At 35.9% G+C, this 16603-nt stretch overlaps 1 protein-coding gene across 1 annotated transcript in view; it reads left to right on the top strand.

Annotated features, from left to right (window-relative positions):
• The first annotated feature begins 6938 nt into the window (after window positions 1–6938).
• Window positions 6939–16603, top strand: part of NSD (Nuclear receptor binding SET domain protein) — a 402839-nt gene continuing 393174 nt past the window's right edge. The window contains 1 exon segment of the mRNA XM_090385568.1: window positions 6939–7021. The gene's annotated coding sequence lies outside the window, so the exon portion shown is untranslated.

Here is a 16603-nt window from a genome sequence, read left to right on the forward strand (position 1 = left end):
AGCTCATAAGTGAATTATGAGCTGGATATGGGAAATATTTAATCAGTTATGTTTAACCAACCTGGTTGGCTACTTTAATGCAGTCAAAATAGCCAACCAAGTTGGTTAAACATGATTTTCCCTTTATAAAACCATGGTGTTTCTATCTAAATGATCCCATATTGCATTCTTGGTCACTGCCACCTTAATTTTCCCTACAATTGAAGTCAGACTGGTCGGTCAGTAGTTACCCACTTCACTCTTATAACCCACCCTCCCCTTTATGTATTGGCAATACACTGAAACTTTTCCAATCCAAGGAAATTTCTTCTGAGTCCAGTGATGTCCTCCATAACTAACCTCAAAATTATTTGGTATATGGCATCAATGCCTGAAGCCTTACTCACCTTTAGTTTTTCTAATAAATAATCGGAAATTTCAATATGCTAATTTTATGCTTTCTTACTTCATTCCAGCAGTTTCTTTTCACTGTGAAGAGGCTACTATCTGTAAATATTGATGCAAAGACCTGTTCAGTTCGTCCGCAACTTATTATTATTATTTTTTTTATTATTATTCAGCATGGTTATCTAAGATTTTTCCACAACCATTAGACATATATGATCTGATTTGTTCTTCTCTTCTTTGTATTCACATATGTGATAAACTTGTCACTGTTCTTTGCTCTGTCAACCCATGATTTCACATAATCTGCCTTGCCAGCTTTACCTTTTCTGTGATACTATTACAGATCAATTTGTACTTGTAATAGGGTTCAGTACTTTTTATTTTCTGTAACTTTCCCACACCACTTTTTTCTGCTCTGTTAAACTGGCTAGCTTGTTACTCATCTATCTAGAGATCCTTCTTGTGCTATATTTTCTTAATGGTATATATGCATTCAAGGCTTCTGTGACAATAGCTTTAAAAGTATGCCATAATTTTAACATATTCTGCACTCCATGATGACCTATCTCTTCACTTGATAGAGATTATGTAGCACCCTAAGCTGTCATTATCTCCTTTCCTGAAATTAAAATCTGTTTCTTTGTTTTTAATAGCTGCAATCTCTCTCTCTCTCCTCATTATCTGACTTCATTCCCTGCTAACAGTTCCTGTGCTGTCACCTGGTTCAAAAATCATGATCAGGTCTCTGAAATGTTCATGACTATAGTATTTGCCCTATTAACTTTGATTTAGCATAATCATAGTTTTAGCCCAAGCTGTAGCTTAAGCTAAAACTATAATTATGCTAATGTTTGTTTCTTGCGTAACTTTCGTTTTATGTTAAATTCGATTACTTGCATGGGCTCCATGACAAAGATGATAAAACTGTCAGTGCCATTCGAGGCATTTTCTTTTGTAGACTATTTTATTCGCGTTAATTTGTCAAAGAGATGTTTACTGGTTAAATTTTTGAAAATGGTATTTGGACCTTAATTCCTATTTTTTGCTCCTTACTTCCTATTTTTTACAATGTGCCCTAAATGATGTAATTTCATTTCTAACATTGGGATCCGAAATTTCCCGGTTAATGTCCTTTTTTCTTAAACTAGGAATAGTTTATGGATGTTAACATTCATCTTTAATGATGAACATTATTTAACAGGTTAAGAAATGGGACTAGTCAGTCTTAAAAATTTGAGTTTTTTGCAATTTGGTAATCAGCTGGTTCTGATTACCACATTACCTACAATGATATATAGGAATTTTTCTGGAAGGAAAAAGGAGGTGATTGTCCCTCTGTATAAGGCAATGGTCAGGCCATGCCTTGAGTTCTGCGCACAGATCTGGAGGCCTCATTTTAGGAAGGATGTAGATTTGCTTGAGCGTGTAGGGAGAAGGGCAACAAGATTGGTGAGGGGAATGAAGGGATCATCTTACCAAGAGAGGCTTAAGTTCTGCAAATTGCAGCGGCTGGAGGCTAGGCACCTGCGAGGTGATCTGATTGAGGTGTATAAGGCCTTGAATGGGTTGAGCACGATGAATTCTGATGGGATTCTTCCACTTGTTCAAATTATGAACCTAAGGGGGCATAAATTCAAATTAAGGAAAGACAGATGTAGAACAGATGTGCAGAAATTTGCCTTTAGCCAGGGGGTGGTTAATTGCTGGAACAAACTTCCATCTGTCATTGTGGAAGTTGATAGGTTAAATAAATTTAAGGAGGAACTGGACAAACATTTAATGGGATTTGTTTTGTAAATTTTTTTTTTTTGGTTGATGCTGCATTAGCTCATACACTTGCTTTCTTGCATCACATGCCACTACTACTACTACAAATAAAAATCATCTAGTTGATTTAAATTTTTTTTCTCCATAGTGAGTTTCCCCTTTCACTTGTTCCAGTAAATTAAAGGCAAATTGAAATCATCCATAATAAGACATTCACAATTATTTGCCTACTCCACTTGCATGTAGAGGCTCTCACCATACAACCCCAGGGGCTCACATCTAGTGAGTATGGGCTTGGCACACTCAGGGTCCTGAGCTGGATATCATCATTCTTCTCTTTCTGGTGATTCCCTTTTACTTTTGACTCTCTCAGGGTAATCAGAAATTTTTTTTTGATTGGTGTAGCATAATTCAAGCTTCCTTGCACCATATGGCTAATAATAATAAGAAGAAGAAAGTGTTCCACACTACAAGTACAAACCCCAGGCAGTACTAGAGACCCCAACCCACAAACTGTACTGGGACCATGCCATAATAACGGAAAAGACAATCCTGAACAACAGCTGGACGTAACCCTTGTGGACAAGAAGGAAAAGGCTACCTATCTAACTGACACAGCGGTACCCAAAACTGGCGAACTGCAGAAAACCCATGAGGAAAAAATCAGGAAGTACAAGAATCTAAGACAGGAGATCAAAGAGATGTGGCATAGACAAGAAGTAGTGACCATCCCGATCATCGTGTCAACCACCAGTATGGTGCCAACGACCCTACATAACAGCCTAGCAGTTACAAGGAACTCCAGAAAGTTGCAATCCTGAACACCTGTAGAATAGTCAGAGTTCCTCGACCAACAGTAACACCAGACATAACAACAACTTGGTAGCAGTACCTGTCGCAAGGTGGAACCCTCAATCAGGGAGAAATAATATAAGAGCAATAATAATAATAATAAAATAATAACCTTCACAGTATTCTGGTCTGTATATTATTCCCATTCTCATTATACCTTTGCTTTCAACTAACTCACATCACACACATTCTATAATAGCATGAATCTGGGAAAGCTTTTGTTGAGCTCAGGTTTTTCCTTTTGATAAGAACATGACTGCACCACCACTTCTATCTTTCCTGTCGTTTCTAAATTGTACATTGTACATACCTGAGTGAAACTCATCATTCCCAATTTCTTGATAACACCACATTTCTGTTACTCCTATTATATGAGCATTACTTTTCCTTCTGAATAGTCATTGGAACTTCTGAATAGTCAGAAGTTCCAATTTGCTTATTTTATTAACAACACTCCTGATTACTGTATACACAGTTAAGGTTAAATGTTTTTGTATAGTTTACTACCGTGACTCATCCCCTTGAACTTATTTAAGCTTGTTTCCCTAACATTAGCATCCCACTCCCTCAACATCTTGTCAGTATTGGCTATGGTGGCATCAAACAAGAACTCTTGAGACATGTAGAAACTTAACTTTGACTCATATTATCAGATAAACATGTATCTGTACTATCCCTGTTTCTCTCCCCCCCCAACAGGCAGTATCCCTTAAGATATCCTCAATGATAGTAGAAAAACCCTTGCACCATCTTTGTCAAAATATATGCTATCTCTACAAAACAGATTTCGTCTACCTACACGTGCTTGCCATACTGATAAAAATTCCCCCCTCCAAAAAAAACCTTGCAGAGTCTCTCAAGTTTTAGCCTAATCTACAAGGCTTTCAGCATATGCTCTCCAATCATGCTTGGACAGAATCACAGGCATACAAATTCCGACCTAATTTGTGGCATTTTTTCAACATGGTCCTATATTTATTTAGACTCAGTTGCTGTGTGTACAAAAAGAAAAAAAAAAAAAAAAAAAACACCACACAACAACTATTCTTTGAAAGCTGTGGATTAATAAGTGTAACACATCAAATGCACTTAATGCTTTTATATTGATTTTTGTTTTCCTGAGCAGTTGTTCGGGTAAAAAAAAAAAAAAAGGTAAAGTGCAGCCATTATCAACCCACTGCAGGATGGAAGCCTCCTCAACAATTTGTGCTGAGGGAAATGGACCATAATCTGCCATGCCGGTCCAGTGCGGGTTGGCAGATCGACTGTATTCAGCAGTCAGGGGCTTGAACCCCGGTCTACTCAAGGAGCGTGTGCTACTGCACTCCTGCTCCTGACCACTCGGCTACGGAGGCCGTTTGGGTACAAATCACAAATTCAGTATACACCACAGAATATTTTAACTGTATCTGGAGATATGCTTCCAAAACTTATCTAAAAGTCCCTGAACTTATTGATAACAGAACAGTTTATCGATTCATTTCTAAGGTAACTAAAGGCTGTCTGAGATAGTTGCAATGCAAATCTTTTTTTTTTTTTCAGTATTGGCTACGGTCCTGAGCTGGATATCATCATTCTTCTCTTTCTTGGTGATTCCTCTCTCTCCATCTATCTATCTATCTATCTCGGGGAATTTTTTTTGGCTGGTGCAGCATAAGCCTCAGGCTTCCTTGCACCATATGGCTAATAATAATAATAATAATATAATGCACTGAAGGCAGAGGCTTTTGCTGAAATAAAAAAAAAAGCAAAAATAATAAATAATAAAAACACCACTTTCAAAATATGTTACCTATACTTTTTCAACTCATCTACCCATAAAGACAGTTAATCATTGGAATAACTTATTCCAATGATCAATAACTTCCTAGCTAGAGGCAAAATTTCTTCAATCCAGTCTATTATTTTTTTCCACTTAGTTTGAATTTATGCCATGCCACAGCCCTACAGAATTTTCACACAATTGTTTTCTACAGATATTTCCATGGGAACTGTTCCTTTTGAAATGGAATCTAATTCCTCTTTTCTTTTAAACCAATCTAAACATATTCTGAATCTGAATAAATGCTAGATAGCTCATATGAATGAGCTGTCTAGCATTTATTCGTTCATTCACGGTTCAACTCCAAAGTCACCGATAAAAATTCAGCCTAAATGTTAACCCTCAACTGACTGCTAGCTCAGAAAATTACAAGGCCTGGTGAAAAGTGTGTATTCAGGGTCTCTTATGGTCAACAGGGCTGTGTCAATACTTTTAAGTGTTTGGATGCAAACAAGAAAATGCTGTCTCTCTCTCTCCACTACATGAAAAGGTCCCACTGATACCATTTATTTTGTTGTCCATGATAACTGGCACCTGGACAGGGGCGGGCCATCCCAAGGGTGCACTGCACCTGGGTGCCAATGTTCAAGAGGCACCTGAAACTTACACACATATGAAGAAAATTTTAAAGGGGGGCACCAAATTTCAATTGGTACCCAGGCGACATACTGCAATTTGCACCCTGGCATCACATACCCTAGGAATGCCTCTGCACCTGGATGTAGCTGCTTCAAAGGTTTTTATTTTAAAATAGCCCAACTATGAAAAGAAGAAAAATTGAAAGTTTCCCATTGGGTGACCTCTCACTTGGCAATAAAAATGTGTACCCCCTTGACACAATAAAAAAGTTCTGAAGGGCACCTGAATGTGGATTTGTACCTAATCCAATAAATTTGTATGTGAGTCCTATATTTATGCAAGTTTGTCAGAATTAAAAAACTACTACAAAACTATATAAAAAACTACAGGGCTTCTGCTGGAGAACCACTACTCTTTGATGACATCAAGCTGGCCTGGTCACAGTACATATTTCGATAATTTTTCATGTTTGGATCACCCTTATAAAAAAAAATAAATAAAAACAGACAATGTAAAGTGCTTGGAAATATCTAACAATGCTTTTCAATAATTTAATATAAATTATTGAAAAACATTATTAAAAAAATTGAGTATTCTCTATGTAAAAACTTTTTGGCATCCTCTGTTGTATTTGCATTTAAAGCTGCAAAGTATCACTTTATTTTTTAAAGTGATAATTTTTTTGAATAATGGCAATTAATATTTTCTTATTTATAGCATTTTTTTTTATCTTATGCACGTTTATTTTATAGTTCCATGTGTATGCACGAATTTCAATAGGATATATCTCAGAGGCATTGATATTTTTCCTATTAAAACCTTAGCTACCTTATTGTGGCTTCAATGAGCGATTATATGTTATCATTTTTCAACAAAAAGTGCACACACCTGTAAACCAAAGTAGCCTAAAAAAAGTAGTTAACATATTGGTGGTTGCCTATTATTCTTCCGCTGTGTAAGTTCCAACTAAGTCTAACTTACTAGTATTAAAATATTTATAAGTACGTTAGCCTTATGAATTATACAGGTGGGATAATAGATAAGAACCAAAATGTTTATAGGAACAATTAAACAAGCAACAATTAACCCAAACAACGATTAATGATTGAATTATTTATAGAAAATTAAGCATATCCTAAAACAGCGGAAAAAAGCAGTATACAAAATAGTTTTTAATTTCAGCCCCCCCTCACATCAGTGAACTAAGAATGGGTTATCATAAAATATCAAAAGAACAGCAATTAAAGATGTAAGTGTTGTCTAATAAATGTCAATTGATTAGCCCTTTTCAAAGGAAAACTATATCGTGTCATATTTAATTTGCAATGCACCAAACCCGATTAATACATGAATAACACAGTACATCTGGATTTAAACACTGCTCTCGTGGTGTTTTCCCAGCGTTCTTTGCTGTTGAGTTTCTCGGCCTCCAATCACTTTTTCGGCTTTTCCCGCTGTGAGAACAAACTCAAGGCGTTGTTTGATTAAGCCTAAGATTGAAAGAGTGAAATAATTGTTTATCTGTTTGTTATAAGTTGATCGTATTGTTCGTAATTTTTGTGTCACATGTGCTCCTCGCGACACATATTTTGACTGTCCTTGAATGTGTAAGAGGTAATTGTTTGTTCTTTTTTACAAGTAATTTGAATTATTTTGCATTTTGAAAATAAATTTTATTGGAGTACACGATAAATTTCAGTGGAAGTAACCGCATATAACCAAATAATTGACTCTTATGCATTAGCGAACATTTTTATTGAAATATTAGTATCAAGAGCATTTTGAATTTGTGATCGTTATTAATTCATATATTGCTAACAGAAACGTACCAAATAGTTAAGTTTACTTAGCTGCGATAAAATGTTTATTATTACTTTTTAATTTTTTTTAAAAATAATTTATTAAATAATACACATTCATATAATATAGATATAATACGTCGCATATTATACTATAAATTTTACGACGTATTGTGTCTATAAATTTTATGTTGTTAGCTAAACTGGTATTTGTGTGATAAGTCACATCATGGCTTATTCGTGTACTTAAATTAATATATAAAAAGAATAACTTTTATGGCATTATAACATGAATTTTTCATTGTATATGTTGAATAAGCACGTAATTGTTTTGGATTTCACTGAATGACCACTTGGAGGAAATGTGTTATCAAAGCTGGTTAGTTACAAATGCCAAATTTCAAAACTAGATTTTAGATAGTATTATATTGTGAAAAACCTCAATATTCGTCAATTATGGGGAAACCGTCTAATCCATCTAGAACTTGCATAGCACATTTTATTGTTATTATTACTCTACACACTCATGTTTTTGAGTCTGGGCAGCTGAAAGTAAAAGGGCGAGTTTGTTTTGAAAGTCGGTATGCCAAGTGTAGTTATTTAGAATTATTACAGACGTTTAGTTGAAGATTTAGATATACTGGATATTATCATTATTTTATTTATTATAAGTTGCAATTTACGATAAATATAAATTCTACAAATTTATAAAGTTTAAATTCGTGATATTAGTATAGGCATATGATGCTAGAAAGCAAGCTTATACAGCATCAGCCAAAAAAAAAAAAAAAAAAAAAAACCAACTTCCTATCCACTTCAGCCAAAAGTTTGTTCAGTTTTTTTCCTTGAAGAACTGGACAAACTTTTGGATATACCATCATATGTTGTGAAACATCTGAAATATCGTGTAATTATTGTGTATACTCTTGTTCGGGGGTGGGGGGATAAGACATTTTATTTTCTTATAAATTGATATCTACATATAACCAGAGGGTGTTATGCTGTGAATGTCTGACATTGTTAAAATTTGTAATGTTGAGTTTGTCAATTGAATAAATTAAAGTCTGTAGACATAGTTTGAGTTCCAGATGAAAAAAATTTAATTCAAGAGATTACTGAATTTATTCTTACTTAAAGCTCTGAAAGGTTCCATCTCACTTAAATTTTCTTGCCATTGAAGCTCTTGACTTTGTTTTTCTAGGCAAGTCCTTTGTGGATTAGGAGCATATCAAAATTGAGTGTAATTCCAAAAGATTTGTTTCTGGATTCGTTCACCTCCAGCACGTATTGGCATGCTAACTGAAAAAAAAAAAAAAAAAAATACTATTGACTATGAACTCCATGGGCTTTAATGGCATCATTAGTTCCGAGGATCAATTTCTACAAATTTTCGGTGTGTGGGAAGTCGAATGTTTGCTCATGTTCCTGTAAACCTGTGGCCAGTTTTGTGCGTGAATGAAGAAAATTTAACCCTTAGTTAGGCATGTGAAAGTTTGAAATTCCTCTGTGCATGCAAATATTTAAAAAAATTAGCGGAAAATAATTGAAAATTGTTTATTTTTCTAATGGCCTATGTTTGCAATCTTTCCTAAACACAACTGTGAAAAATCTGTTTATGTTAAAAGCATATATTTTAATTAACTTTTGAAAATTAAAATTCGCTTTAGATCTATCGATGAGGGAATGCAAATTTAAAAACCATGCACTTCAACAAACACTGATCACCTGCCAACCTGTTAGTAACAGGAGTGTTACAAACTTGCCTTACAAAATGTGAAGTGCATGCATCGATGTCACAAAGCCACAATTTGCTATGAATAACTGTACGTGACATATGTCAACCAACATGTGCATATAATTAAGTTTAACTTAATTATGAATTTTTTGCTGATGTTACATCACTAAATTAATATTCTTTTTTCTGTTAATGTGTGACACCTGCTGATACTTTCTTTTGTTTCATCCAAATCAATAAGAACATCATAAATCATATTATATACCTTCTTACACTGATTTAGCCCAGTTGTAAGTAGCACTTTCTGTTATAAATTAATACATAGCGCTATTTTTCTTCTCTTATGTCTTGCCTTTGTCACTGTTGAGAATCATCAGAAAACCAAATATCTTGCAGTTGTTTTCTTTGATAAAAATGTTTACAGCTGAATATGATTCCTTGATCCATAGGTTATGTGAGAACTTCTATCATAAGGAGGAAAAAGTTGCTTGGTAAAATTTCATGGATGTGCAGGTGCATTATTGGTAAAATGGATGTGCAGGTGCATTATATGACAGTAATAATGCTTTAATGTTTTCATTTGCACTTAGTTCTTTTGAATGCTCTTGCTTCTTTTACAAAATCATGGTGATAACATTCTGAAAAAAAAAAAGTTTGGAATTTATCATTAAATTCTCATTTAGGAAAAATCTCCATTCTGTGCAAATAAAATATATACGTATCAAAGGCAGTCTGAATTAGTGAGGTTTTACTATTAATGGTGGCTAAGTGAAACAAGGAAAGCAAGCTTATATAGCTACAGTCATAAAAAAATAAATAAATTATTCACTTAATTGCTGAGCCTTTCAAATAATTTGTCCAATCCTTTATTCAAGCTACTCACTTGTGCAAGCACCAGATGAAAGTTGGCAGTGTTTGTAATTCCAACAATCAGTTACTTTGTGGCTAAAAGGAAATTCCCACACTGAACACATTCAATGCCTTAAACACTTCAATCAGGTTCTCCTTGCAGAGGCCTAGTTTCTGTATGCTGCAATTTAGAGTGGCGGCTCCGTAGCCAGGTGGGCAGGAGCAGCAGTGCGTAGCACACGCTTCTTGATTAGACCGGGGTTCGAGCCCGTGCCCACCAAATACGGAGGATGCGGAAAGGTCAGGGAATGACCACCGCATATCCCCGGGACAATATGGCCTTAGTTGCTAATGCTCCTAAAATAACAAATAGCTGCAATTTAGAGAACTTGAGTCTTCCATGGTAAGAGTACCCTATTGTATCGCTGACTAATCTTGTTGCCCTTCTTTGCATCTATTGCTCCCATGAGTGAGCAGATAGGCACTCAGAGTGTACAAGCAGACAACCTAGAAGTGAAATATTTTCATAATATTAAAATAAACTACTTTCTCAATTAACTTCCATAAACTACTTTAGTTAATTTTCTACACCTTTTGGCATCTCATATTGTGAAAATTTTTTCAGTTCTAGGGCCTGCACTGGGTGCCTACACACCCACCAATGAGGGAACAATAATTCCTGAAATTGTGCTGTGTGGGTAGTGGCACTGAAAACTGAGAATAAATGTCTTCTCTACTGGGGCTAGCATTATTTATTTGAAAGTATATGATTAGACAACTCTTGAAGGTTTTCAAAATATGAGATGTTATTGTAATGATGCCATTGTTTGCATTCCTTGTGGATTTACTGAATATTAATAGTGATGCTTTCCCGCTACCCATTACATGTTAATAAAATTATTAGTGTAACCCCTCTATGTAGAAGTTATTCTGAGCTACTCATTGGTCCCATTGCAAGAATTTAAAATGTTTAAGACAGTTGTAATCACCTTAATTAACATATTTAATAATTATCAAATTTAATATAATATTTACTTTATTATTATTAGCTGTATGGTACAAGGAAGCCTGCGGCTTATGCTGAACCAGCAAAAAAAAAAAAAAAAAAAAATTTCTGAATTACTCTGAGAGAGAGTGAGTAGAAGGGAATCACCAAGAAAGAGAAGAATGATTTAGAATAGACATTTGGTACAAATAGAAAAACATGGATGAAGGAGAATTGTATGGAGAGAAGATGGGTGGGTAGAAAGGTTATTGATTTTCAGACAATATAGCACAAGTGACAGATTCTGAGGAAAAATTGCATAACTTGGTTAAGAAAAGTTGTGATGAAAATAAATAACAAGACAGGTTATGAGAGTGGGAAGAGAAAAGTGAGTTAAATATTGAAATTGGAGAAAAGAAAATTGGTATTTCCCAAATACCAATTAAAATTAAATGCTTTTTTGAGAAGCAAAGAAGAATATTATGTGGGAGATTAAGAATTGGTTTAAGGAAAACATGTCTGATGTTGAGTGTAGTATTTTATAGAGCAAAGAAATGGACATTGAGAATAGAAGGTATTAGAAGACTAGAAAGCTTTGAGACATGGATACAGAGGATGAGGATGGAAAAGACAAGGTGGCATATGATGCAAAAAAGCAAGTTTATATAGCATCAGCCAAAAAACCCCCAATTTTACCCATTCCATTCACTCCAAATGCTTAAATAATTTTCTTATTTCAGTTTTTGACCTCCACTATGACAGATGAGAGGTTGTTCCAAATATCAACCACCTGCTGGCTAAAGTCAAATATCGGCACATCTATTTTGCAATTGTCTTTCCTCAGTTTGAATTTATGTCCCCTCAGGAGCTTGCTAAAACCATTCAAGACCTTAATACACCTCGATTAAATAACCACACAGGTGTCTAGTCTCCAGATGGTGCAATTTGCAGAAATTAAGTCTCTCTTCATAAGAGCAAACCTTTGTTCCACTCACCAGTCTTGTTGCCCTTCTCTGTACCCGTTCCAGCAGCTCTACATCCTTCCTAAAATGAGGCTTCCAGACTGTATGCAGTACTCAAGGTGTGGCCTGACCTTGCCTTATGCAAGGGGACAATCACCTCGTTATCCTTGCTAGCAAAATTTCTGTATATTTTTGACAAGACACCATGAACTAATCTTTCTGCCTGTCTGCACTGCTCAAAAAACTTCATATCTGACTGCACAATTACTCCCAGGTCCTTTTCATTCTTTACTACCCTAAAATGTAGTACCACAAAGTTGGTACATTATTCTGAAGTTACTGCTACCCATATGCAGTACTTTACATTTGTCAATGTTAAACTTCAGTTGCCACCTCACAGCCCATCTGCTCAACTTTCTAGATCCTGTTGCAGTAGTATACTATAATTACTGTCATTAACAATCCTGCCAACCTTCGTATCATCTGCAAATTTAGACATTACCCCTCATATACCTTCATCAGTATCATTGATAAATACAGAAAATAACTCTGGCCCCAACACCGAACCCTGGGGACTTCAATAATAACATTAGCCCAAGAAGAGCAATGTCTATTGATTACAATCTCTGTCTTCTCCCATTCAACCATCCTTTTATCCACTGTAGAAACTTGCCCTTAATGCCATACTGCTTCAGTTTGTACAGTAGATTTCCATGTGCAACAGTATCAAAGCTTTCCTAAAATCCAAGTATATGATATCAGAATTATTTTTTGCATCCAGTTCCTTTGTGACCATATCATAGTATGCAATAAAATTTGTCAGACTAGATTTACCCTTAGCAAATCCATGCTGAGTCTGAACTATAACTGCATTCTTGTCTAGATGATCCTGCAGTGATTCTTTAACCAGTGACTCCATTATTTTCCCTGGAACAGAAGTTAAACTAACAGGTCTGTAATTATTTGAGTCATTCTTTGATCCCCTTTGTGAACTGGTGACACATTTGCATAACTCCAGTCCATGGAAGCTTTCATAATTATGGTTTAGGGTTTGTATACTTACTTTGCTGCCTCCTTTAATATAACTTGATAGAACCCATCCACCCAAGGCGACCTTTTTATGTTCAATTTCACCTTCACTTTGCTCTCAGCTATTACAAAATCATTTAACTCCCTGCTAGAGTTTGATAAGCTTCTGGCCTCCACTTCCCTACAGACTTCTGCATGTCTCAGTGTACATGCAAAATACTCATTCAGTTTGTCAGCTACCTCAGCAGTTTATCAACAATCAAACTGTCGATATCAAGTGGACCAATCTGATTCATCCCCTTCCTTCTAGAGTTTACATAAGTAAAGAAGTCTCTGCTGTTTTTCTTTGCATCCTTTGCTAAAGATTTATCATAATCTGCCTTCGCTTGCCTAACCTCCTTTATGACTTGATTACAGACTAATCTTATATCTACCATAGTCTTCTGTGTCACCTGAAAATTTATATGCATCCTATGCATTTTTCTTCTCTGCCATGAGTCTCATAAGTTTATCTGACATCCATTTGGGCCTAAACCTAGAACAGCATTTCTTAGTTGGAACAAAAAGCCTAGTAGCATTCCCATTTAGATTTGTTATCGGTAACGTCATCAGTTGATCCCATTGTATAGGATTTATACAGTCTGAAACCACTGTAGTCACCTTTATGAAAGCAAAAACCTTTCTGTTTATCTCTGATGGTAGTTACATCTTTAAGTAAATTCCACATCAGTACCAGTGCTACCTAGTGGTTCCTTTATGTGCAGATTCTTAATGCATGAATAATCACTGCTGATAATCAGATGGCGCCTCCGTAGCCAGGTGGGAAGGAGCAGCAGTGCGCAGCACACGCTTCTTGATTAGACCGGGGTTCGAGCCCGTCACCACCAAATACGGAGGATGCGGAAAGGTCAAGGAATGACCACCGCATATTCCGGAGCAATATGGCCTTAGTTGCTAATGCTCCTAAAAACCAACCAAACAAACAAAACAAAGCTGATAATCAGATCAAGAGTATTAATCCCTCTAGTTGCCTCTCAAACATGCTGCTGTAGAAAACAAAACAATAAATCCACAAAAGCCTTGCTAGGTGTCCGAGTGACCAACCCCCAAGTTTCAGTGAATATCTGGGAAATTAAAATCCCCCATTATAAGACAATCTGATTTACTGGCCCACTCTATTTCTCTGTACTTGTTGTTCATTGTACTCATCAGAGTCATTAGACCTATAAGACTCCTACTGTCAATTTTGCTTTCCCAGTGCCTGTCACAACAAACTGACTCAGCGTTGCACTGTTCACCCTTGTTAGCTGGATGCACTTCCTTACATTTTGTGTTTCTTAACTAACAGCATTACCCCTCCTCCTTTCCTATTTTGTCTGTTCTTTCTGTACACATAGTACTCTCCAAATTCCAATTCTGAATTTGTTTTCTTTTTGTGACACTATGTCTCTGGTATCCCAACAATATCTACCTTTGATGTCTTCACCAGCACCTCAAATTCATCAAATTTATTTACTATACTCCTAGCATTGGTGTAAATGCAAGTATACATCACCTATTCTTACTCTTAGTTATCCTAATGCAGCCCATTTATTTATTTGTTCCATGATAACTCTCAGCATCCCTGGAAATCTGCAGCACCTTACTTTCCAGGCTGCTGGGGATTTCCAGGACTGCTGAGAGTTATCATGGTGCAAGAATCACTTTCACTGATACCTGTGGCTACTGTTAATCTATTAGTCTTTGAATTCACCCAAGCTAGCAGTTTTCTAACCCAACTAATTCTGTCTCGATAGCATCAGCAAATATTCTTGCACCTTTTCTATTTAAGTGTATCCCATCCCTGTAGAAACAATCTCTCCTGTTAACAAGCACAGACTAGACTGAGAAAAATTCTACCCCATGAGCCTTGCACAGTCTTTCCAGGGTCGAATAGATTGACAAGGCTCTCATCATATGCTCCCTCCTATCATCTCTGGGCTGAATTGCAGACACTTTCAAATTTAACCGTAACTCGTGATTTTTTTTCAACATTGACCTGTAATTGCTCAGCATTCTGTTGATCTAACATAAGTCTACAAATCTCTTACTGTTAATGTCATTAGCCAATGTGTATGACACTTTGTGCCCTTAAAAGATGATATCTGCTCTACAACGTCGTCAACTTTTGTTCCTGGCAGATATACCCTGGTCCTGTTCTCCCTTTTTGCACAATATATTTCCCATCTCCCTGACAACAGTCACCAACAATAACTAGCTCCTGTGGACCAGTGCATTCTGCCCTGAAGATTGCTGCTGTGTTGCCTGATGCATATGAGTGAGCTCTGACGTTGAGTTAGGCAGCTGAGAGCTTGATAGGTTCACCATTTTAATTCCTTCAAGGGATCTTCCCTACTCTTCAAACTCTCATAGACGCCCAACAGAATGCTGAGTTGGCACCTAATTTCTTGACATTTTCTGCACCTAGCGCGCGCGCGCGCACACACACACACACACACACACACACACACACAAAGACATCCTCTTTGGCTGGATCATGTTCTGTTCCAGAAAGTTCTGCAAATATATCCCACGTTGCACATTTTTAAAGGCTGTGATCCACTGGAGAATCACCCCCTTTGGTTCTCCCCCGAGCCACAGCACTCCCGCTACTTTGTGCATGTTCTTTGCTGCTCTAGTCTGAGCCATGATTTCCATTTAAATATTATTTAAATAATTAACAATAAAAATTAATAAAGTTAATAAATTTAATTGATTAATAAACTACAGTATACTACACATGACTATACAATACTATACTATGCTAATCCAGTGATACGTATTACGCTATCTAGTTTTATGTTATACATTACGTAGTCAAGTTCGAGAAATACTGTCAAATTATTCTATATCGTAATGGTCACAATGTTAAATTAGTTATATCCTTAGCTAAATACAAAAGATATATGCCCAAAAAAAGTGATTAAAACCTTCAAACTACTTATTAATTACTGGTCATGCTATGATATTCGTCCCTGAAACTCCGATACAATAGCGGTAAGAGTAGCAAGTCGTTACTTATAAAATCACTAGCTAAATTTAAAAAATAAGCTAATGAATGCTACTAAGCCTATTTAATCTATTTGTGAAACAAATTAATATGTTAATTAATCAAAAATACAATAAAATGTGTAAGAAAAACTTATCGTTTGCAGGAACTCAAGAAGTCTACATCTTCACACTTATAATCTTGTTCCCAGATTCCCCATGGAGTCTGGGAACGAGATATGGAGAAGGAATTATTGAGTGTATGTCTAGACCTGCCTTTAGAAGAGCACTGGTGCTGATGAATTACACCTTAATGAAAAAAATCCTTTAATATATTCTACCCTTGAAATTGGTTATTTTGATTAAATTGGTTGATCAAATTCCTGATCAATTCAAATAATCACCGCTGCCTAGTGTGTCTATTCTTGAAGATCCTTGTGATACGATGAATTGTTCCACTAATCAACTCAGGACTATTGTTTTTCTTATGGGGATCACTATCATATTAATATAAAAAGCAGTCAACCGGTAAATCCAGAAATGTTATGTTTCTGACAAACCTGTTGATCCATTCATTATATGGAAAATTAAAATCCCCTCTGGTATGACATTCTGATTTTCTGGACCACTGTCTGTATCAGTTGCTAATTGTAATTATCACTGTTGTTTGGCCTATATTATATTTCCACTGTTTTGATTTCCCAGTTGTTATGTCATACCTGACTGATTCCGCATCATGCTAACAACTCATCTGTTGTGTTTTAGAATCTGAGTGTTGAGTGCATTTTAATCTGACAATAGTGATGCTCC

The sequence above is a fragment of the Mastigoproctus giganteus genome, chromosome 11 (assembly GCF_048544385.1).
Source record: "Mastigoproctus giganteus isolate SK-2022 chromosome 11, ASM4854438v1, whole genome shotgun sequence".
Classification (NCBI taxonomy): domain Eukaryota; kingdom Metazoa; phylum Arthropoda; class Arachnida; order Uropygi; family Thelyphonidae; genus Mastigoproctus; species Mastigoproctus giganteus.